Source organism: Mobula hypostoma, chromosome 11, assembly GCF_963921235.1.
Source record: "Mobula hypostoma chromosome 11, sMobHyp1.1, whole genome shotgun sequence".
NCBI lineage: Eukaryota > Metazoa > Chordata > Chondrichthyes > Myliobatiformes > Myliobatidae > Mobula > Mobula hypostoma.
Genome location: NC_086107.1, coordinates 106407832 through 106433493, shown reverse-complemented (window position 1 = coordinate 106433493; position 25662 = coordinate 106407832). Strand labels below are relative to the sequence as shown.

Genomic DNA, 25662 nt, shown 5'->3' with positions numbered 1-25662 from the left:
TAATCAATCAGCAGGCCAAAGATTTCCCCTCTGCAAAAAGGCCTTCGTTTTACACGTTCTAGCAGAGAACGGCATCATTCAACCCATTGGGTCTATGCCAGCACAGCAGTGCCATTCCCCTGGTGCTATTCTCTTTCATGCACTGATCAACTCCCCTTTGTTTTTCCTGCCCCAGGGGTAATTTGCAACTACTTTATCACCATGTTTTTTCAACGTGGGGAAAACACGAGCAGCCAGGAAAAACCCACAAGGCCACAGGAAGCCTCTGCAAACTCCACATAGACAGCACCTGTAAGATCAAAGATTAGCTATTCCTGCATACCCAGGATATTGGTCTGAGAACATACGTTGACTTGATAGGCCAAATGGCCTCCTATTTTACAGGAAATTTAAAATAAATATGCACATCTCTAGCTGTGGATGGGGGGGGGAGAGTAGGCTTCCATTGGCTGCCTTTGATTACTCAAGAGGAGATGATAACGCATTGCCTTCTTAAATCCTGCAGATCTGTGTTAGTGAAGGCACTCTATTGAAGAATGAGCTCCAGAAATTAGACCCAGCAACAACAAAGGAATATCACCACCCAGCTATCCTCCTTCCTTCCACCCACCCACTGGTGTCATCCCCCTTCCTTTCCAGTCCTGAAGTAGGGCCTTGGTCCGAAACATCGACTGTTCATTCATTTGCATAGACGCTGCCCGACCTGCTGAGTTCCTCCAGCGTTTTGCGTGTGTTGCTTTGGGTTTCCAGCATCTGCGCTTTCTCCTGTTTATAGTTAAATATCTCTAAGTCAGGGTGGTATTTGTGACACGAGACCATAAGATGTAGGAGCAGAACCATGCCATTTGGCCCATCGAGTCTGCTCCACCATTTCATCATGGCTGATCCATTTTCTCTCAACCCCATTCTCTTGCCTTCTCCCCATATCCCGTCATGCCCTGACTAATCAGGGACCTATTAACCTCCACCTTGGTGCCACAGTAGCATCGCGGCCAGCGCGCTGCTACCACAGCTCAGGGCGTTTGGAGTACAATTCTGGCGCTTCTCTAAGATGAGCCTGTACACTCTCCCTGTGGAATACATGGGTCTTCCCCGGGTGCCCCAGCCTCCTCAACACAGTCTAAAGACGCACTGGCCCGTAGGTTAAACGGTCACTAAACAGGAGGGATTTATTGGTAAGGTCATTCCTGTGCCCCTCATCCTCCTAAATTTAGTACTATGAGGAAATAGCCTTAAGACTAGAAGACACAGGAGCAGAATTGGGCCTTTCAGCTCATCAAGTCTGCTCAGCCATTCCATCATGGCTGATTTATTATCCTCAACCCATTCTCCTGTATTTATCCCTAGCCTTTTGATGCCCTTACTAATCAAGAACCTATTAACCTCCGCTTTAAATATACTCAATGTCTTTACCTCCACAGATTTACAACCCCCTGGCTAAAAAAATTCTTCCTCATCTTTGTTCTAAAGGGGAGGTCCTCGTATTCTGAAGCTTACCCTCCTGTCCTGGACTCCCCCCACTATAAGAAACGTCCTCTCCACAGTTTGTCTGGGCCAGCAAGGCTTAGCATTTATTTTGCACATGAGTTGTCTTCCTAATTGTGCATCAGGAAGTCTGCCACCTTTTATCAGCGCGTCATTCCATGTCCAACCTCAACCCATCTGTTATTGAAGCTCACATTCCACTGACTCTTGATGCAATCTTGAATGGCTTCCCAACCAACAGCTTTCATAGACAAACTCAGCCAAACCAGTTCTGTCCTGGACACCCGTCCACCCCATATTCTTTGAACAGCACTGCTTCCCAGTATCCAAACCCTGAGAGTTATTCTCTTTCAGGCTTTCTCATGCCCCATATGTAACTTGCAATACCCTCTGTTGAACCTTCTGTGAATTCCTCTCAATTCAGATCACTGCATATACATCACGTCTTTCGAACATGTGTTTTTTTCTTTATAAAGACAAACATGGTGTGGGTTTACCTTAGAGCATTTTATTACTGAACTGCTGCTTAACTCTTGCCTGTGCAACCAGGTCACCATTGTAGCTTCCAATTCCAGGTGAACTCCTCACATCGTCCACTGGGAACTGAAGTTCTTTATTATGCACACATAATAACACATCTTCCTTCTCCCTTGATGGAAAAACAAGCAGCAATAATCCTTTCCAGCAAAGATATCCACGTAGGCAGTTTGCCTTAGTTTGGCAAAACCCTAAACTCTAGAATTTGCTTATAGTTCTACCTGAGGCCTGTAAGCCCAACTGCTTAACTGAACATCTATTAACTCCTGAGACCTCTTTTTTTGGACGGTCAGTTTATTTTGATTAATGTTCTTGTGGTGGAGGTGCATCGCTGCCAACAAAGGTGTAAGTCGCTCCTTCCCTCCGCTTGCCTGCAGGTCACTCTTGGGCAAGGTGTAGCACCTGCTTAGCCCCCCGATGAGGGTCACATGAAGCCGTAGGAGCAGGTGGTGGATGGTCGTATCACAAGTCATGGTTATGCTACCACTGACGCCAGGCAGACATTCTCTGAAGGGTATTGATAATGGCTGGGGTCACCCGTCTTGTAAAGACACTGCCCAGAGGCAGCGATGGCAAACTACTTCTGCAGAAAAATTTGTCAAGAACAATCATGGTCATGGGAAGGACATAGCACATAATGAACAAATGTTCTTTGAAAGCCTTGTTATTCTGTCCTCAGGGCTACCTTGTCTTATTATGTACACACAGTTCATAGGATCCATAGAGCACACAGCATAGTACAGGCTCCTTGGCCAATGATGTTGTGCCGACCTTTTAACCAACTCTAAGATCAATCTAATCCTCCGTCCTACATAGCCCTCCATTTTTCTATCTTCCATATGTCTAAGTTTCTTAAGTGCCCCCAGTTATCTGCTTCTACCAACACCTCTTCACCCTCTGTACAAAGAACTTACCTCTGATATTCTCCTATGCTTTCCACCAATCACCTTAAAATTATGCCCTGTGGTATTAGCCTTTTCCACCCCTGGGAAAAAAAAGTCTTTGGCTACCCACTTGATCTGTGCCTCTTAGTATCTTGTACACCTACATCAGTTCTCGTGTATATTTTATTCTCTTTTTTTAACCATTTATCTCTGGAAAACAATCCAAATATTGATACAATTTCTGCCTGCACTACAGCTATCAACATTTTCAAACTCATTTGCCTTTGCCTCCTGCTCTAAATCTTGCATATACTCCTAGAGTATTGTTGGTTGAGACTCAGCATCTTTCATTCTCTTCTCCACCCCCCCCCCCCCGACCCATCCCTCTGCCAAATCCGAGCTTCGACAGAAGCTCTTAGATTCAAGTTCCGCTACAGAGACCAGCTTTGGCTGTTGGAGCTGCTACATTTTAAGTTGGGTATTAAGCCATGGCCCTGTTCTCAACACTGTTGGATGTAAAAGGGAAAAAATCTCCCAGCAAAACTTTGATAAGTATTTTTGAAATAATGTAGGGGGATGATGTCCCAATCAGGGTCACAGCCAAAAAGAGAAAAAAAACATTTGTAAAAGTTTGCTGCGAGGCTTAAACCATAAGACCATTACAAATTGAAGCAGAATTAGGTCATACAGACTCCTCCGCTGTTTGATCATGGCTGACGTTATTCCTCTCAACTCCATTCACCTGCCTTCTACCCTTTGACACCTTTACTGACAAAGTACCTATTATCCACCTCTTTAACAGGACATCTGCAAGAACAGAACCCATTCATTTACACAATGAGTGATCTATACCTTATGAGTTCCGTGCAGCAAAAATTTCCTTGGTTAAAGGGCATTGTTTAACGTTGTCGTTGAGGCACCAGCTGGATGCTTCTCCATTTCACAACAAGCTGCAAAAATAATCAGTAGGGATCAAGCCAACTCATTGAAGAATGCGAGATTAATTTACAGGAATTATTTCAGGAATCACAGGGTTAATGTATGAAGCGTGTTTGATGACTCTGGGCCTGTACTCACTGGAGTTTAGAAGAATGAGGGAGGAATCTCGTTGAAACCAATCATGTGTTGAAAGGCTTAGGTAGAGTGGACATAGAGAGGGTGTTTCCTGTAGTGGGGGAGTCCAGAACCAGATGGCACAGCCTCAGAATAGAACAGAGGTGCAGAGGAGGACTCTCTTTGGCCAGAAGGTGTTGAATCCAGAATTCATCGCCACAGACCGCTGTGGTGGCCAAGTCATTAGGTATATTTAAAGCAGAAGTTATTGGTTTTTGATTAGTCAGGGTATCAGAGGTTACGGGGAGAAGGCAGAAGAATGGGGTTGAGAGGGATAATAAATCAGCCATAATGGCATGGCAGGGCAGACACAAGGCCTAAATCTGCTTCTGTTTCTTGTGGTTTTTGATCTGTGCTTCATATCAGAGTGTGCTTGAGAATATGCAAACCACCACGGCGGAATTACCAGACAAAGAATGTCCACATCCATACCATCTCCATAGGTAGAAAAATATTAAGATCCAGCATGTAATTTTTGAGGATTAAGAAAGAAATAGGACTTCAAAGGTAGTTAAATGTTGGGATTACTCCCTGTTTTAAAAAAAAAGCCAGAGGCTAACACGGTTAACTGCAGTGGGAGAGTTCGTCCATGAGGGAGTGATTTTTATTTCTGGAACACTGGCACCAGATCTCAGTCTGCTTCAAAGAGTCCAAGTATATTTATTATTAAATTACGTATGCAGTATACAACCCTGAGATTTGTTTTCCCCACAGGCAGTCATGAAAAAAAGAAAGTCATGGAACCCACTCAAAGAAAATCATCAAACCCCCTCCCCGGCACAAAAAACAACCCCAACAAATCACGCAGGCAGCAACAAAAAAGGGTGGAGACTGATGGAACCTACATTAGCCAGACTGATTAGTCCAGCTCTTTGGAGATGCAATGTCCTCACAGGATGGGCATTCGGAGATGCTTAAGCTAATTTTGCAGGGGCACACACGTAGGAAAATAGGATTAGAAGAGGGCAACAAGAAATCAGAAGTTTTTTGATATTGCAAAGATTTGGGGATCTGTTGACAGTGGGGGCACGTAATAGAGCTGTATTAAACAAGATTGGGAAGTTGCAGAGACAATTTACCATATGAGGTTACAACACTGGCAATAACAAAGAACTGGCTAAAAAGAAAATTATGGTCTCTAAATATTTTTGTATACACGTTGTTCAGCAAACGGTGGGGAAGGAAGAAGAGGGCGTAGTGGTATTACTTGAGAATACTGTAGAGCTGGAGAGAGGATGTCCTGGAGTAATCAAGGATTCAATCTGTGTGTTTAGAATGGAGAAACAATAGAGGAGCAATTATACTGAGACGTTTCTGTTCTATATTTGTAATGACACAAATCTTGGAGGCAGAGTGAATAGTGATGGGAATAATAATAGACTGAAAGGAAACAGGCTGGTGAAATTCCTAACTGCTGGGAATGAAGTAGATAATCGAGCTAGCAGGAGGCACGGTAGCTTCACAGTCAGTGCGATCGCTTTACAGCAACAGCGGTCACCAATCAGGGTTCGATTCCCGCCACTGTCCGTAAGGGGTTTGTAGGTTCCCTCCACGACCGCACGGATTGTCTTCTGGATCCTCTAGTTTCCTCCCACACTCCAAAGCGTTAGGGTTAGTGAATTGTGGGCATGATGAGCTGGCGCTGGGCACTTACAGGCTGCCCCCAGCACAGTTCTCACACTAGGTTGATCGTTACGTCAAAACAATGCATTTCACTGTGTTTCGATTCTTCAATTTACAAATAAAGCTAATCTTCAATCTTTAGAAAACTGCAGAGATGTGCAAAAGTCAGAGTACTAATGAACTTCAGCTATCCATTACAGACATAATGAGGGGCAAAATGGAGTAGAATTTATGGAGTGTTCTACAGAATTTCCTTGTTGGATTTTTGGACCAAAACGGAATCCCAAATAAGAATTGGGTTTAAAGTCACTGGCATATGTTGTGAAATTTGTTGTCTTTGCGGCAGCAATACAATGCAATAACATAATAAGAAAAAACTATTAATTACTGCAGTGGTCCCAACCTCCAGGCAGCAGACCGATACATTGCCACGAAGAATGCAGTGGTACAGCGGTAGTCGGTACGCACCCAGCACATCTTTAAGAAGAAAGCCGAAATAAACAAGCTAATTAATTAGGTGCCACCCAGCACGTAAATGTCGGCCCAGATCAGAGGACATTTACGTGCTGGGCGGCAGCTAATTAATTAGCTTGTTTATTTCGGCTTTTTTCTTAAAGATGTGCGGAGTGCATTCCAACTACTGCTGCACCACTGCATTCTCCGCAGCAGTGTATCGGTCCGCGTTGCGGAGGTTGGAGACCACTGAATTATAGTAAATATAGATTTAATAGTTAATTAAGGAGTATAAAATAAAAGTATTGAGGTAGTGTTCATGATTTCAATGTCCATTCAAAATTGGTTTGCAGAGGGAAAGAAGCTGTTCCTGAATTGTTGGGTGTGTGCCTTCAGGCTCCTGTACCTCCTTCCTGATGTAGTGATGAGAACAAGACATGCCCTGGGTGATGGGGGGGGGGGTCCTTAATGATGGATGCCCCCCCCCCCCCCCGTTGAGGCATCACTCCTTGAAGATGTTCTGGATACTACGGAGGCTATTGCCCATGGTGGAGCTGACTAAATGTACAACTCTGCAGCTTATTTTGATCCTGTGCAGTAGCTCCCTATCCCCTGTACGAGACGGTAATGCAGCCTGTCAGAATGCTCTTCACAGTACATCTGTTGAAATACTTGAGTTTTTTTTTGATGACATACCAAATCTCCCTCAAACTCCCAATGAAATATAGGTTTCGGGTTGTCATGCCTTTTGTAGTTTCATTGATATGTTGTGCCAGATGTTTGACTCCCAGGCACTTGAAATTGCTCAGTCTTTCCACATCTGACCCTTTCAAGGACTGGTGTCTGTTCCCTTATCTTGCCCTTTCTGAAGTCCACAATCAGTTCTTTGGTCCTACTGACAAACATTTCTAGGAGATGAACCAAGAAATGAAGTGGGGAACATATAGGAAACAGCGATCGTGATCAATGGGCTTCAGAATAACTATGGGAAAAGGTGTGGGTCACTCAAAGGTAAATGTAGTCATTTGGAAGGAGTTATATTTTGGCCCAGATAAATTTGAATCAACCCTCAATTAAAGGGAAACTCTTAATTGAACGGTTGACACCTTTATGTGGTGGAGATGTTTTAGCTACAGTCAAAAAGATAGAGTAAAGTGCAACTGGTAAAAGAAGAAATGACAGATACCATGGTGTCAAAACTTGTGTGAACCAAGCTCATTACAGAACACGCAGAGTGGATGTAAAAAGAGGAAATGAGAGGCAGAGAGTATTTTTAAACAAGATCCCAAAAATATTCTATAGTCATAGGAACTGAAATGTTGAAAGAGGAGAGGTGGGACTGTTCAAAGACTAGAAAATGCACTCAGTGGCCACTGTGTTTGTTCACGGTCTTCTGCTTTTCATCCGCTTCAAGGTTCAACATGTGTGTTCAGAAATATTCTTTGGCACGTCACTGTTGCAACACATGGTTATTTGAGTTACTGTCGCCTTCCTGTCAGCTTGAATCAGTCTGGCCATTATCCTCTGACCCTGCCCCCTCATTAACGAAGCATTTTCGCCCACAGAGCTGACATTGACTGGTTATGGGTTTTTGCTTTTCTTCCACACCATTCTCTGTAAACTCTAGAGATAGTTGTGAGTGAAAACCCCAGATGGTCAACAGTTCCTGAGTTACTCAAACCACCCTGTCTGGCACCAACAATCATTCCAGTCAAAGTCACTTAGATCACATTTCTTGTGGTCTGAACAACAACTGAACCTCTTGACCACGTCTGCATGCTTTTGTGTTTTGAGTTGCTGCCACATGATCGGCTGATTAGATATTTGCATTAACGGGCAGGTGTACCTAATAAAGTGGCCACTGAGTGTAAATCTACCCATAAAGGGAGATGGCTGAGGTACTAAATGAACAATTTACTTCAGTCTTCAATAAGGAAGATGAGGGTGTTTCAACAAAGGAAATTATACTTGAGATTTTCAAGTGGCTGGAAATTAATAAAAGGGACAAACTGGAAGGGATAACTGTCCTAAAAGCAGATAAATCACTTGGTCCAGGTGGGAAACATCTTGGGTTTCTAAGGGAAGTAAGTGAGGAAATTCTAGAGGGACTGTCCTTAAATTTCCAAACATCTATGGGTGCAAAAGTGTTTTGTGAGTTGTGGAGCCTTCAAAGTGTACATTTTTGTTCAAAATGAAATTCTGGGTAAAACCATTACAGAGCAGTCAGTTTCCCAGAATCAGAATAGGGTTAAATATCAACAGCATAATCTGTGAAATTTGTTAACTTTGCAGTCGCGGTACAGTGCAATACATAATAATAGACTGCAAAAAAAAAAGGAACTAACAAAAGTAGAGGTGATGTTCATGGGTTCAGTGTCCATTCAGAAATCAGATGGCAGAGGGGAAGAAGCTGTTTCTGAATCATTGAGTGTGTGCCTTCAGGCTCTGGTACCTCCTCCTGATGGTAGCAGAGAAGAGGGCATGTCCTGAGTGATGGGGGTCCTTAATAATGGGCGCTGTCTTTCAGAGGCATTGCTCTTTGACGACGTCCTTGTTACTACGGAGGCTAGTGCCCATGATAGAGATGGCTGTTTTTACAACACTGCAGCTTCCTTAAATCCTGTGCATTGACTCCCCCACCCAACATACCAGACAGTGATGCAGCCCGTTAGAATGCTCTCCACGGTACATCTGTAGAAATTTGGGAGATTTAGCCTTTGTAGAAATTTAGCCTTGATGTTAGGGTGGGGCAAGCTGTAAACAAAAGGGAGTTTAGTAGCATTGTGGATCGAAAACAAGCTGGGTGACAGGGAAGTATGAGTGGTGAAAGAGATCACTTGAAGTATAGAATGAGTTGAGTTTCCTGGGGTTGGTATTAGAGCAATTACTGACTAGGTGTGCAGATTTTAGAATTTCAAAGATCAAAGTACATGTATGTCACCATGTACTAAATTATGATTCATTTTAATATTTACTAAGAGCAGGGGTGCCCAACCTGGGGTCCACGGACACCTTGCTTTAATGGTATTGGTCCTTGGCATAAAAAGGTTGGGAACCGCTGGTTTAGAGATGCAGCTCAGAGAAGACCCTTTTGGCCCTTTGAGCAGAAACCCCCTCCCCCTATTTCTTACAGGCATTTACATAAAAAGAGTTAAAACACACGTGGACTAAGATGTTAACTGTCCTGTGCTATCACCAGTGGGATCATCAGTTGATCTGCCACCTGTCTTCAGGAGTTTCGGCCCGCTTATGATCAAGACTCCCTTGAGGTGGTGGGCCAGCAGTGCTAAAGCACCACCTCCCACTGGTGAGCTTAAAAACTTGGCATCTGCCTCTATCAGAGTTGTTGGTCACTTCCATCCAACAGATGGTCTGCTCTTCAGGTGTCTATGCAACTACTGAAGGGTTTGCAAGACATGTATACACTGTCTGACTATCTGCCCCTCTGGACATACTTGGTCCACACCCATGCTGATCTTTTCTCTGCCGCCTCAGCTGCAGCCCTGCTGGTTGACTTGATCTCTCTTCTAGTGAAGCCAAAGTCACGCAGCCACTTCTGGAAAGTGAACGCAATAAAACCACAGCAACCTACTTCGAATGGATGGCATGAGACCTTCCACCCTCTGTCTCTGCACTCTGATCTTAATTCTGCATACTTGGTTAACTTGCGCTCATGGGCTTCATTGATGTTGTCTTCCCAGGGGACTGTGAGTTCACCAATAACCACTTACCTACTGGTGTCAGATCATACGATTATATCTGGACGCAATGTGGTGAAAACTATTTGCTCCGGGAAACTGCCTTTCCCATCCAGGTCAGCCTTGACACGCCAATCATTGGCTGAAGAAAGTATGCTTGATCGTGAGCCTGCGCTGTACACCCTTGTCTTGGAGCCTTCTTCCACAAATGATATGCGATGTTCTGTGCAGCACGGGGCATGAGATAAGTTGTGCTGCAGTACTCTCTGCTCAACCGCTTCCGTTACAACTTTGAGAACGTTGTTACGTCTCCAAGTGTACATGCCGCTGGAAAGATTGACTCTGCATGCACTCAAAGTATGTTGAAGTGTTCCCTTCTCGCCACAAGCAGCACACCTGTCTGTCTTATCTTCATACCAGGTGCTGAGGTTGGCAGGTGTTGGGAGCAGATCATACGCTGCTCTGCATGGAAAAGAAATGCGGAGCGGTTCCATCTGCCACAGAACATTCCAAGATAGATGTCGTTGTTGAACACTTTCCCACCAGGTCCAAGCCCCTTGTTTGGCCAGGCAAAATAAAGTAGTACCATTGATTTTTATGGAAAAACTACACACAAGCAAAGACTGACAACCGATGTTCAAAAGAGGACAAATTGTGCACCTGATTTTAAGAAAAGGTAAATAAATAATACTGAGAGCTTGAGTTGTAGAGTCCTTGAAAGTGAGATGGTAGGTTGCATGGTGACACAGAACCAGACGCTTTCAAGAATTGTGACGCTGTAAGGAAACACCTGAGTTGTGGAATGAATAGATTCAGTTTAGTTATGTGAAATACAGTGTGTTCAATTTTGATAGGAATGTTTATAAAATAGATGCAGGAATCAAGAGTTCTGGGGCTATTTATGCGTATTTCATTGAAAGTGGCAGAGCAGTCGAGAAACTGGCACATGGTTTCCTGAGGGTTATATATACTGTACCAGGGTTTAGAGGACAAAGCTTGGAAGTGACGATGAATCTTCTTCAGCTGCTCATTCGGACCAGAGTGGTTTATTGTGTTCGTTTGTGGGGTTATTCTTGGATGTAAGAATTTTGGGAAACCTGCAGAAAAGATTTACTGGAGTGATTTCCTGGGAATTTGAATGGGAATGGACTGGAGAAGTTGGGATTATTCTTTCTACAGTTGAGTTTGCAAAAGGATCTGTTAAATACACTTAAAATCACCAAGTTTTTAGTCCCTGGATAAAAGCCATTCACATTGGTGGTTTTGAGAATGAAGGTGACTAAAGAATTTTTTAATACACTGAATGGCTGTGGTCTAAAATGCTCTGTCTGGATGGTAGTGGATTTAATTCATTTTTGGCATCAAAAAGAAAGCAGGGAAGGCACTTGAAAGGGGAGAATTTTCAGGTCTGTTGGTAGATGGGATGATGTGTAAGCCAGATGTAATGTTTCCTATAAGCACTGCAAACTTTGTGATTTACTCTTGTTTATTCCACCACCCTATCTCTGGCTCCTCCTACTTTGAACCTTGGAATTATTTACTTTGCTTTTATTAACTGCCTGTATTTATATTTTAATTTGTGGTCTGAGCAGGAACCATCACAGAATACAGGACTGTGCTGCCTATTCCTTTGATTCCTCTCTTCTAATCTTATTTTTTTGTGCATTTTTCTTGGAGGCTGTTGTAACCTGTGTGATTCCTCTTTGAAGTCCATGTCTGAACATTCACTGTGTGTCTCCCATCTGTAACTTCTCAAAGGACCTACTAGTGTCATCAAACATAATGTTCTGAAATCCAGATTGTCTGTTTCTAGTTATGTTTTGCATTGATCCTCTGTATTTTTTTTAGTATTGCTGAGTTTTTCCTACAAGATCTTAAACTTGTGAACTTTCTCCTTTCTCACAGCCAGAATGAATATAATTTCTCAGATTATGCTTAGCTCATTTGTCTTGGGAACTGGAGAGGGATGAGGCATTGTGTCTCTCTTCCTTAATCTAGTTGGTGGAGCTCACTTGATGTGGTCACAAAATGTGTCATCTCTAAGAGAGGGGTTTTGTCTCGCTGTTCCTTGATCTGGTGGGGAGGTTATTTGATGCAGTTATAAAGCATCTCATCTCCAAGAGAAGGTTTTGTCTCACTCTTCCTTGATCTGGTTGGGAGCTTACCTGATGCGGTCACAAAGCATCTTTACTTCCTGAGAAAACTAAAGAAATTTGGCCTGTCCCCTAAAACCCTCACTAATTTTTATAGATGCACCGTAGAAAGCATTCTTCTAGGGTGCATCACAACCTGGTATGGAAGTTGTTCTGTCCAAGACCGAAAGAAGCTGCAGAAGATCGTGAACACGGCGCAGCACATCACACAAACCAATCTTCCATCCTTGGACTCACTTTACACCGCACGCTGTCGGAGCAGTGCTGCCAGGATAATCAAGGACACGACCCACCCAGCCAACAGACTTCTCGTCCCTCTTCCCTTCAGGAGAAGGCTCAGGAGCTTGAAGACTCATACGGCCAGATTTGGGAACAGCTTCTTTCAACTGTGATAAGACTGCTGAATGGATCCTGACCTGGATCTGGGCCGTACCCTCCAAATATCCGGACCTGCCTCTCGGTTTTTTTGCACTACCTTACTTTCCATTTTTCTATTTTCTATTTATGATTTATAATTTAAATTTTTAATATTTACTATTTTTAATATTTAATATTTGTAATCCAGGGAGTGGGAAGCGCAGAATCAAATATCGCTGTGATGATTGTACGTTCTAGTACCAATTGTTTGGCGACAACAAAGTATAAAGTATAAACATCTCAACTCTCTTAAGAGAGAGGGTTTGTCTCACTCTTCCTTGATCTGGTTGGGGTGGGGGGCTTACTTGACATGGTCACAAAGTGTTTGATCTTTAAGAATCCTTGTCAGGTTGAACACAGTCGTGCAGTGCACCGGGAAAACTGAAACAAACAATTGTACTAAAGGCAGTTGAGCTGTTGCTATGGCGACAACAGTGAGCCACAGAGTGAAGCAGAAGGTGCTTATCAGTGTTTGTATAATTCAATTCCATATTCTGAGAATGATCCCGTGGCGGTTATCAAAGCAATCTCTCAGACCAGCCGTGCCTTTGATTGCAATATGCTATCTGAATTTATGACGTTACACAGCACGGTGCAGTCGTTTGCAACGAGAAGAGATTGACGTGGCTTGTGTCAATTTACTCAGAAAGGGTATAAACTGTACTGCTTGATTATATTATAGCAAAGAGGGTTTTGAGTGAGGCTTCATCTATTATTTGTATATCTGGTTAACATAGACCTTTAAAAGCACGTCAAGTTCATGTCAGATCCATGATTATGTGCTCTCTTGTGTCTGGAGCTTGGATCCTGAAGCAGTGGTTGGCGCAGGAACTTAAAAAGGCACTCACAATGGCCACGAGCTGAAAGATGGGATAAGACTAGAGCTGCCATGGATGCAGAGGCTTTCTTCCACATCATCAGCATCTGTGGTTGCTTCCCATAGAAATATATAAGCTGAACAGATTTGTGAGGTTATGGGACCTAGTTACACATCTCAGAAATTATTAAGTTTCCTTGTAATGATTTGCTGTGGCATGACCTAGCTGCGTTGCTAGAGAATTTGGTTGCCCTGAGCACATCTGGAGGAGTGGAGGAACCTTGGGTTTGCTTCACTTTGTGGAGTTTGCATGTCCTCTCTGCCACCATTTACATTTTCCCTAGGTGTGCCAGTTTCTTCCCATATTCCAAAAATGTGCTAATAAGTTAATTTGCTACAATAAATTACAGGGAGAGGGGGAGAGGGAGACTCTGACCCAGTATTACAGCACACATTATTATATGGGTGGCAGGACCATTTCTGTAGTTGCAGTGCCCTCATTATGCTTCTTTACATGTCGTTTTCAAATGCCTGGGTCTTCCCACCAGCACACCCAAAATAAGTATTAATTACTGTGGTCTTGGAGTTGTATTCATGCGGTGGGGTGTTGATTGCTTTCATGCGCATGCAGACATCTCAAGTCAATTGGATGTTTCCTGTTCCAAGCTGCATTTTAAATTTAATCTACAATCCATATTCAGATCTGAAGGTTGGTTGCCGAAGTCAATGTTGGCTATACTTTCTAACCCCAAAATGTGGACGAGAGTCCAAGTCACAGGACTACAGGAAAACGAGAATAGGAATTGGACATGATGGGGGTGGCTGTGCTTGTAGCTAGCACAAATCTGTTGGCCAAATGACAGCTGCTTGCTCTGCAACAAGTATTTGCTGTTATATCCCTAATGCCGCAAGCTGTAGGGAGGCAAAAGGGGAGATATTCTATTTTTGGTGCTACCTGGCCAGAATATTGGTGGCACGGAACCTTTTGGTGTCCAGTTGAAATTACCAGAGCAGCAAGTGGTGCTTCCGCACCATCTGTCACAAGTGGAACTTCCTGGTGACCAAACATTTTAGTTCCGATTCCCATTCCCATTCCAGGAAGAGGTACAGTCGACGTTTCAGGCCGAGACCCTTCGTCAGGACTAACTGAAGGAAGAGTTAGTAAGAGGCTCTCTTCCTTCAGTTAGTCCTGACGATGGGTCTCGGCCTGAAACGTCAACTGTACTTCTTCCTAGAGATGCTGCCTGGCCTGCTGCATTCACCAGCAACTTTGATGTGTGTTGCTTGAATTTCCAGCATCTGCAGAATTCCTGTTGTTCCCATTCCCATTCTAATGTGTTGGTCCACGGCCGCCTCTTGTGCCAAGATGAAGCCACCCTCAGAGTGGAGGAGCAACACTTTGTATTCCGTCTGGATACCCTCCAACCTGATGGTATGAATATTGATTTCTCCTGACGGTAAACAAATTTCACCACCCCCCCCCATTCCCCACTCTGACCTTTTACTACTATTATTTCCCCCTGGGTCCCCTCCTCCTCCCCCTTCTCCCATGGTCCACTCTCCTCTACTATCAGATTCCTTCTTCTCCAGCCCTTGACCTTCTTCACTCACCTGACTTCACCCATCACCTTCCAACTAGCCTCTTTCCCCTCCCCCCACCTTCTAATACTGGCATCTTCCCCCTTCCTTCTCAGTCCTGAAGAAGGGTCTCAGCCTGAAACACTGACTGTCTATCCATTTCCATAAACGCAGCCTGACCTCCTGAGATCTTCCAGCATTCTGTATGTGCTGCTTTGGATTTCCAGCATCTGTAGACTTTCTCATGTTCCTCATTTCTTAATCTGTCTGAAAACAGCCAGCATTGGCCTGTCCTGCTATTTACGTGAGCTGGCCAAATTAGTCAGTGTGTGTGACTTGGACCACAGCCTTTTGATTCAACCCACTGAAAACAATCTTCAGAAAATGGAGATTGAGTCATTTAGCGCCAATCTCTACAATGTTTTTATGCGAGGAGGGTTTAGGCACCAGTTACTCATCCAGAGGAAATCATTGTGCCTGATTTTTGTTGGCTCGAGATGAGTGGATAAAGAAACTTCAACAGAGATGAGAAAATGTGAAAAAAGACAGTGTGGTTAGGAAGGCTGATGAGATACTGGCTTTCATTAGTCAGAGCACTGAATACAGAAGTATGAGGTTATTCTCCAACTTGGTCAGATCTTAGCATGCAGTTCTGCTCACCAAAGTATATGAAGGATGTGATAATGGTGATGAGGGTGCAGAGAAGATTCACCAATCAATCTTCCCCCCTCACCTAGTTTCCCCTATCACATCCTAGCTGGTACTCCTTCCCCACCACGACCCACCAGGGTCTCGGCCTGAAACATCGACTTTCATTTCCCTCTATAGATGCTGCCTGACCTGCTGAGTTTCTCCAGCATTTTGTGTGTGTGTGTGTTGCATGTTGCGTGTTGCTCTGGATATCAGAATCAGATTTATTATCACCGGCATGTGACGTGAAATTTGTTAACTTAGCAGCTGCAGTTCAATGCAATCCATATATAGAAGAGAAAAAAAAATAAATACAATAAAAATAGTAATAATAAATAAATCAATTATAGTGTATGTATATTGAATAGATTTTACAAAGTGCAAAAAAAAAGAAATACTGTATATTTTAATACGTGAGATAGTGTCCAAGGGTTCAATGTCCATTTAGGAATCGGATGGCAGAGGGGAAGAAGCTGTTCCTGAATCGCTGAGTGTGTGCCTTCAGGCTTCTGTACCTCCTACCTGATGGTAACAGTGAGAAAAGGGCATGCCCTGGGTGCTGGAGGTCCTTAATAATGGACGCTGCCTTTCTGAGATACTGCTCCCTGGGTACTTAGTCATAGTCATACTTTATTGCTCCTGGGGGAAATTGGTTTTCGTTACAGTTGCACCATAAATAATAAATAGTAATAGAACCATAAATAGTTAAATAGTGATATGTAAATTATGGCAGTAAATTATGAAATAAGTCCAGGACCAGCCTATTGGCTCAGGGTATCTGACCCTCCCAGGGAGGAGTTGTAAAGTTTGATGGCCACAGGCAGGAATTACTTCCTATGACGCTCTGTGCTGCATCTCGGTGGAATGAGTCTCTGGCTGAATGTACTCCTGTGCCCACCCACTACATTATGTAGTGGATGGGAGACATTGTCCAAGATGGCATGCAACTTACAGACAGCATCCTCTTTTCAGACACCACCGTGAGAGAGTCCAGTTCCATCCCCACAACATCACTGGCCTTACGAATGAGTTTGTTGATTCTGTTGGTGTCTGCTACCCTCAGCCTGCTGCCCCAGCACACAACAGCAAACATGATCGCACTGGCCACCACAGACTCGTAGAACATCCTCAGCATCGTCTGGCAGATGTTACTTGTAGGCTAGTACCCAAGATGGAGCTGACTAGATTTACAACCTTCTGCAGCTTCTTTTGGTCCTGTGCAGTAGCACCTCCATACCAGACAGTGATTCAGCCTGTCAGAATGCTCTCCACGGTACAACTGTAGAAGTTTTTGAGTGTATTTATTGACATGCCAAATCTCTTCAAACTCCTAATGAAGTATAGCCGCTGTCTTGCCTTCTTTATAATACATCAATATGTTGGGACCAGCTTAGATCCTCAGAGATCTTGACACCCAGGAGCTTGAAACTGCTCACTCTCCCCACTACTGATCCCTCTATGAGGATTGGTATGTGTTCCTTTGTCTTACCCTTCCTGAAGTCCAAAATCAGCTCTTTTGTCTTACTGACGTTGAGTGCCAGGTTGTTGCTGCGGCACCATTCCACTAGTTGGCATATCTCGTTCCTGTATGCCCTCTCATCACCACCTGAGATTCTACCAACAATGGTTGTATCGTCAGCAAATTTATAGATGGTATTTGAGCTATGCCTAGCCACAATCATGTGTATATAGAGAGTAGAGCAGTGGGTTAAGCACATACCCCTGAAGTACACCCCTGAGATTTCCAACATCTGCAGAAGGTTCACCGAGATGTCTGCTGGGATGGAGCATTTCAGTTACGAGGAGAGGGTAGAGGAACTCGATCTTTTCTCCCTGGAGTGGAGGATGTTGAGAAGGAATATGACTGAGCTGTATAAAATAATGAGGGGTATAGATGGAGTAGACTGCAGGAAATATTTCCCATGTCAAAGGTAGGTAAAGATAGAGGACATCGGTTTAGGGTCAAGAGGAAGAGACTGAGAGGGGATTTGAGGGGACTTGCTGTACCCTGAGTGGTGGGTACATGGAACGCAAAACCTGAGAAAGTGTTTACATCTGGGGCATTTCGGAATTGTGCAAATGGACATTTGGATCACGTAGACGCAGGGGGCTATGAGCCAAGTGCTGGATGATGGGATTGATACAAGAAGGTTCTCAGTGATCAGTGTAGATCAGGGATTCCCAACCTGGGATCCACGGACCCCTTGTTTAATGGTATTGGTCCATGGCATAAAAAAGGGTTGGGAACCCCTGGTGGAGATGACTTGGATCAAACAGCCTGTTAGCTTGCTCAATGGTTCTTTGAGGAGGTGAGATGCTCCTATGGCTAAAATGTTGACAGCCACAAAACTCAGGAAGGCTTCATTCTGGCATGAACAGTGTTGTTAACCCACTGTGTGTGTCAAGAAAAAAAATACCATTTTACTTTTGTTTTATCGTGCTTCTGGCAATTTTTTGAGTTCCTCCCACGCCTTGTGATGCTTTGGGTGGCAAACTTTCCATTACTTTAGCATCTGATTTTTTACGAGGCCGAGTTGTCAGCACAGATGGAGAGCGTACAAACCATTCAAAGAGAGACATAACGCCCACACCCAGGTCAGTCATAATAAGATCCTGCATGTCACTCGGAGGTGGCTTGTTTGAGAGGTATTTACATTTAATGCCATGTCATTGAGACATATGCACTTAGGAGAAAGAAAAGCACCCAAACCCCTGGGCTGTCAGAATTGATTTTAAACTACTTCTGATGGACCTGTCCCAAGTTGCACTTTTACCAACTCTGCCAGCTGGGGTGGAGGTACGTCATGAGCGAGTTATGATGAAGGGTCTCAGACTGAAACATCGGCTGTTTATTCATTTTCATAGATGCTGAGTTCAGCTAGCATTCTGTGTGTGTGTTGCTGTGGTGCGTGAAATCTTGACATTGATGGCCAAGGCAGCATTGATAAATGGGAGGACAGTTCAATGGTTCCACTTAACCTCAGAGAAATGTATACACTATACTGGGGTCCCCAACCTTTTTTGCACTGCGGACCGGTTTAATATTGACAATATTCTTGCTGACCGGGGGTGGGGGGCGGGCGGTGTTCAAGTGGGGTTAATCTCACCTCAGCATGTCTTTTACAGTTAGGGTTGCCAACTTCCTCACTCCCAAATAAGGGACAAAAGTAGCAGTCAAATCCTGACGGAAGGTCCGGGCCCGAAACGTCGACTGTACCTCTTCCTATAGATGCTGCCTGGCCTGCTGCGTTCACCAGCATTTTTTGTGTGTGTTGACGGGACACTTGTGTTTACCCCGAGAAAGACTACCATGACCATGAAGCCTTGCGCGGGCACCTGTGTGTGCATGCGTGTACGTGTCGATTTTTTTTTCCACAAATTGGTTTTAGCTTAATCTTCCCGACTACACTGTACATACATTATTTCTACTTTATATAGGCTGTGTATTTATCCTATCATTCCTGCTTTTACCATATGTTAGAGTTATTTTAGGTTTTATGTGTTATTTGGTAGGTTATTTTTTGGGTCTGGGAACGCTCAAAAATTTTTCCTATATAAATTAATGGTACTTGCTTCTTCACTTTACGCCATTTCGTCACAAAAGGTTTGATAGGAATACTCTACCTTAGCGGGGGAATAGGGGACAAGGGCGGTCCTGTATGGGAGAAACCAATTTAGCCCAATATACGGGATGTCCCGGCAAATACGGGACAGTTGGCAACCCTATGTTCAAGTTCAACAGTGCGTGACAGGGAATGAGGGAAGATGCAGCTGACTCATATCGTTTCCTCACGGACCGGTAGCACATGCTTCGCGGCCTGGTGGTTGGGGACCGCTGCACTATACATCCTGAAATTCTTTTTCTTCACAGACATCCACAAAAATAGAAGAGTGCCCCAAAGAGTGAGTGGCAGTTAAAATGTTAAAAATGTCAGAACCCCACAGCCCCCTCCCCACTCCCCCTCTACTTCTCACAAGACGTCATTGAAATTTCAGGTGGTTTTGTAGATGAATGATCTGGTCATGGATTGGTCCCAGTCTCTCGAAGGGGTGGCTCAGTCGTGCAATCTATATACTACTAAAACTCTCATGCTCTGTCTGTCTGTTTGTGACCTCCAATTAGTGCAAATGGTTCATTACAGCGGCACTTTTTTTGACTAAATCGAATTAAAGTGCCCTAACTTGCAGAATGCAGGCAAAGTTCAGGGTTATATATTCGTATAAAATTGCTCATTCGCCAAAAATCAACAGGCTCGCATTCACCCGAGAGCCGATCCGCCGTCATGGAACTCAGGACGTGACAGCCCAACGCATGCGCACGACCAGCCTCAGCAGTGACACCTACTGGAGCAAAAGGGCAGGGCACCTCTATTTCGAGGTGTCACATTCTGCTAATCACCATCAGCATGTGCAGGATTGGGACAGATCTAACTGAGACCCATCAATAAGAGATAATTAAATCTTATTGTAATGATGTACTTCGAGACACCCATAAAACCCTTTGCTGAAGTCAAAGGACAGTGGTGACTATATCAAGTCTATTTAGGATAGCGCCAACCACATCATCGAATAATCAGCATCCTTTGGTGTTACTGAATCGTATCTTCTATCCAGCATTAGGGTTTAAAAAAAGGTCAGCCTAATTATGCCAGGTGGAAAGGGAAAGGGGACATTATGGTCAAGAGATGACGCCAAACATCGTCGGGAAGCGGCAAAGAGAGAGAGAGGACAAGAATCGGAAGAGGCCAGGGCTGCACGACTCCAGGGTCAAAGAGTCAGGACAAAAAAAGGTGGAAGAAGATGAGACAGAGGAGGAGAGGCATGCATGTCTCCAGGATCAGAGACAAACAACAAACAGCAGAAGAGATGAAGAGATGGGGGATGAAAAGGCTGCACATCTCCAGAATGACAAAAACAGGCACAGAAGGAGGAGAGAGGAAGAGACAAAGGAGCTGAGAAATGCACGTCTCCAGGATCAGAGACAGAACAAACAGCAGTAAAGATGAAGAGGCGGGATGAAAGGACTGCACTTCTCTAGAATGACGATGAGAGGCACAAGAGTGGCAGATAAACCAGAAATGATGCCATCAAAAGTGTCATTCTTCTTTAATAAGCTGAGGTTTTCTACTTCAGTTTTCTACTTCAGTTTCCAAAGCAAAGTGATACCAATAGCATTCAGGAAAAGTTAATGTTCATTCTGGTCACATCAGACTGCACTACCCTTCTCTCAAAGGGTGCCCCAACGGGTCACCGCGTTGTCTAGTTTGTAATTTTAAGTTTAGATGGTCAGCATAGTAACAGGCCTTTCTGGCCCAACAAGCCCACACTGCCCAATTACACACGTCACTGACTTGGGTGGTGGAATGGAGGTGTAGAGCAGAAAGGCACTCCTTCCCTCCGCTAGCCTGCAGGTCACCCTTGGGCAAGGTGTAGCACCTGCTTAGCACACCCGTCCTTCCACCCCACCGGTCAGGGTTATGTGAAGCCATGGGAGCAGGTGGTGGATGGTCGTATGAGCAGCTGGTGCATATCACAAGTCCTGGTTATGCGACCACTGACACCAGGCAGACAGTCTCTGAAGAGTATTGATAATGGCTGTGATCATGTGTCTTGTAAAGACACTGCCCAGAAGAAGGCAATAGAAAACCACTCTGTAGAAAATTAGCCAAGAGCAATCATGATCTTGAGACCATGATTGTGTATGTCATACGAAATGGCACATAATGACGATAATGATGAATGGCCAGAGTGTCTCAGTTTCCAGTCACTTGCACATATATAGTGATCATTTAATAAAGATGGGGATTGGTGGTTGTGTCCAGTAGAGCTGTAGCAGGGGTTTCCGGCCTACGTTCTGATGTTCTTTTTGCAATTTATCTACACACACGGTTTAAAAAAAGCACTCAGAATTTGGAAAGCACTTTCAAAATCTGTTTTATCTTTTTATGCCTCATCTCAGAGCTATATTCGGATTGCACTTATGATTGCATCCAGATGCTGTATCCCACTGCAATTAAAATCACAGAAGCATACGAAAAGCAGGCTATTCGGCCCATTTTGCCTATACCATCTCTTTTGAAGAACGCCTCATGGTTCCTCAAACCCTGTACTAGTCCCCCTTGGAATTCGTATGATTGTCTTTTAAAATTTATTAGTGAATGAAGTCATTGAAAGCTAGTTCACAACAATTTGGTGGTTTTTTTGGAAAAAACATTCTCTCCTCTTTAGATCTTCTGCCAATTATTTCAAATTGAATCTTCTGATTATAGATTCTCCTTTTCTGGAAACAGTTTCTTCAAATCCAAACTGCTAAAGTTCCTGCTATGTGTTTCTAAGGCAGTATGTACCTCTGAAACTAATTTTCACTAAGTACTGGCAATAATTTTTGGTGGGATGGAATGATCTTTAGATGAGTATCATAATTCTTCACCAGAATATCCTTTAATCTCTTTTGAGATTTGAGATTTGAGATTTGGTATGTCACCGAAGGCACTCTCGAATTTCTTCAGAAGTACCATGGAGAGCATTCTAGCTGGCTGCATCAGCGCCTGGTGTGGGGGAAGGTCGAAATAAGGATTGAAGTAAGCTGAAAGTTGTTAACCCAATCAACTCTTATCATGGGCACCAGCCTCCTCAGTAACCAGGACATCTTCAAGGAGCGATGCCTCAAAAAGGCGATGTCCATCATTAAGGACCCCCAGTCACCCAGGACATGCCCCTTTCTCAATGTAACCATCGGGGAGGAGGTACAGGAGCCTGAAGGCGCACACTCAATGATTCAAGAGCAGCTTCCCCTCTGCCGTCCGATTGCTGAATGGACGTTGAACACATGAACACTACCTACTGCCATTAACAACAAATTTCACGACATATTAAACTTGATTCTGATCATTTGTGCTTAAAACCTGAAAGTGCACTCACTTTCAAGGATGCTACAGCTAATGTTCTCAGATTTATTTATTATTTTTTGTATTTGCAGTTCATCTTTTGCATACTGTTTATCAGTCTGTGTGTAGTTTTCTACTGTGTAGTGATTCTATTTGTTCTACTGTGAATGCAAGAAAATGAATCAGGGTAGTATATGGTGACATATGCGTACTTTGATAATCAATTGACTTTGAACTTCTGGAAAAGAAAGACCATGTATTTATATGACACCTAACATTACCTCAGCAGTTCCCTAGTAACGTTAGGTGTGAGTGCAGGACAGGAAATGTGAAATCTTTCACACGGAGCCAGGGGTATGATGCACTTACCAATCCGCCTCTATAAACAGACCATATCCATGATCCTGGATTGACACAGGCCCTGTTTTAGAAAAACAAGGAAGTTCTCCCAAGTGTTTTGGTCAATATTATTCCTTAATCATCAGCACTGAAATACATAGAGGGTTATTGTCACATTGTTGTCTGCAAATACCCTAGCTTTTCATTCATTCCAATTTTGACTACATTAGGGTTGGTACTTCATTTACTCTCCATGGCTTTGGAATGCTCTGAAATTGCTTGTATTTCTATGGTAGTATTGCAATGAGCACCCCTTATCCAAAAAATCTGAAACCTCCGGAATCCAATTTTTGTTTCTGAGCACTGACACGACGTCACAAATAAGACCTTGGGAAGGTTCCCAGGCAATGCACAGGTCTTTGAGAAGTGATGTCACAAACATAGTGAACAGAAGTGAAAAATAGGAAAATGCTGCATAAGTATCTTGATCATGTTTTGAAAGATGTATTCATCAGTGTCGGACCGAACATATGCTGCTTCACTGCATGTTGATCATGAAACAAACAAAGATCTATCCCAATGAACTAAAAATTGAAAGTAATTGTGAATATTCACCGGGCTGGTTGCAGACATTTTAGAACAGGTGCGGCATTGAATTTTTGAAGGTTTTAAAAAACTTTAAAGATAAAGCGTCTGCTGATCGTGAAGCAGCAGAGAAGTTCATAGAGTTTGCCAAGATCATTGATGACGAAAATCTAACAAGTCTACAATGCTGATAGTTTTTATACCTTACATAAAACCTTTTTAAAAAAAAAGTAAAAACAAATATAGTGTGACCTTGTAATCAAAACACAGCATCGTAGGTGGAGACTGAAGGCCTGCAGTTGTTTGTCGTTGTTCGGCAGCTGATTCAGGTATTCTCCCAATGCTGCTTTTCTTACCCTGCACCCAGTATATTTTCATTACTTATTTATCTATTGAGATACAATAGGCCCTTCGAGCCGCACCACTTGGGCGCGGGTGGGGGGATCTGGGAGGGGAACTTTGGGGCTCTCAAGTTTATCTGTCGTTCATTCTTTGGGGCACTTCTCCGTTTTTGTGGATGTTTGTAAAGAAAAAGCATTTCAGGATATATATTGTATACATTTCTCTGACAAATTCGACCTTTGAAACGCCCAACAATCCCTGCTTTAACCTTAGCCGAATCACGGGACAATTTACAATGACCAATTAACCTACCAACTGGTATGCCTTTGGGCTGTGGGAGGACCCCCCCCCCCCCAGCCCCGCCATGGTCGCAGAGAGAATATACAAACTCCTTACTGGCAGCGGTGGGAATTGAACCCTGGTCGCTGGTACTGTAAAGCTTTGTGCTAATCACTACGCTACCGTTGCCGCCCCATATTAATGGTATTTAATCATTTTTACTGTAACGTACATGTGTGTGATGAAGTAGTCTAAGACATAGACTGCTTACCAGTAGCACGTTAATTCAGTCGGAAATGATGGCGATCCCAAGCTATCCCAGAATCTGAAATCCGAAACACTTCTGGCCCCAAGCAATTTGGATGAGGGGGTACTTGGCCTGTGCTTGTTTGCTTCATTGAATTTTAGCATTGGTTCCCCATGGAACTGGTTTTCATTTCAACTTATCTGGGACTTCTGAAGTTTTTTCTCCCCTCCGGGTTAATTTGTTTTCCTTTAATGCTGAGATACATGCTAGGACACGTCACCAGTGATGTAACTTGGGGTCATCAGGTGTTTCAACATCAGACGCTCTCAGCCAGCGTCGATCAGGCCTTGGCTTATGTCCTAGCACCACTGGTCCATGAGTCACATCTCTTGGTCCATAGCCAGCACTCAATACAAGTAAAATGAGAAAATGCCGAGGAACTGGGATAAGACACTTAAAACTGAGATAAAGAGAAGTTTCAGGTGGAGGAAGGTGGAAGCCCAATTGCTGGAAGTATCTATGGTGGTAGATGCAAAAGGTAATCTTTGGGTATGCTTTCTGGATTATTTGTCCTGTTAAGTAAACCACAGTGTTTCTTCATATAATTGTGAAACATGCACATAGCTGATGCAATGTTGTCACTTGATAAAGTACAAGTATAGACTAGTTAAATTGTAATATTATTGCCACTTGGATTGCCAACAGAAAAATATAAAGTAAAAACAAAATGCTGTTTTTATGCATCCGTGCAGTCAGCATCTAATGGAGTAAGGTTAATGTTCTGGAAGGAGCCTTCGACCCACGAATGCTATTATTCGTTAAAGTGTCTTCTTCCACATTGATCTGCATCTACAGGGCACATTTTAATTCATTAAAGGCTTTGCTGAAATATTTTATTTGTCTCTTAACCTTAATTATACTCTGGTTTAATATCACTGGCAGATGTTGTGAAATTTGTGTTTTTGCGACAGCAGTACAATGCAATACATAAAATTGTATGTGTTTGTGTTATTCGGTCTGTGTTTATGTACGTGTGTGTTAAAAATGTAGTGAGGTAGTGTTCATGGGTTCAATGTCCATTCAGAAATCTGATGGCGGGGGGAAGAATCTGTTCCTGGATCATTGAGTGTGTGTCTTCAGGTTTCTGTACCTCCTCCCCAATGGAAAGAGAAGAGGGCATGTCCTTGGGTGATGAACGTCGTTAATGATGGATGCCACCTTTTTGAGACATTGCTCCTTGAAGATGCCCTGAGTGCTACAGATGCTAGTGCCCATGATGAAGCTGAGTGTGTTCACAACTTTCTGCAGCTCTGGGTAGGAAGTTCCAAAGACACTCAACACCCTACATGTAGAAAGATTTCCCCAGCGGAATCTTAAATGGTTAACTTCATAGCCTCATGCTGTGCCCTCAGTTTTAGATTCCCCAGTCAACCTCTCAGTTCTACTCCAACAGGCCTTCTAAAGTATTTGTTTCACTGTCAATTAATTTGTGATTTCAATGTAACCATTACTGTTCTGAACTCCAGAGCCTGTAA

The 25662-nt window shown here is 43.5% G+C and overlaps 1 protein-coding gene and 1 long non-coding RNA gene across 3 annotated transcripts in view; one reads left to right on the top strand and one right to left on the bottom strand.

The window, feature by feature from the left end:
* Positions 1-25662, top strand: part of josd1 (Josephin domain containing 1) — a 47599-nt gene that overhangs the window by 4597 nt on the left and 17340 nt on the right. The window lies entirely within an intron of this gene.
* LOC134354393 (uncharacterized) lies at positions 1398-24920 on the bottom strand. Of its 2 annotated transcripts, none has more exons than XR_010019781.1 (4): positions 24152-24920; positions 22705-22822; positions 3759-3856; positions 1398-2605 (listed from the first exon to the last, which is right to left on the bottom strand). It is a non-coding gene; the product is annotated as an uncharacterized LOC134354393 (long non-coding RNA). The 2 variants fall into 2 exon arrangements; XR_010019782.1 differs by having other exon boundaries at positions 22705-22756.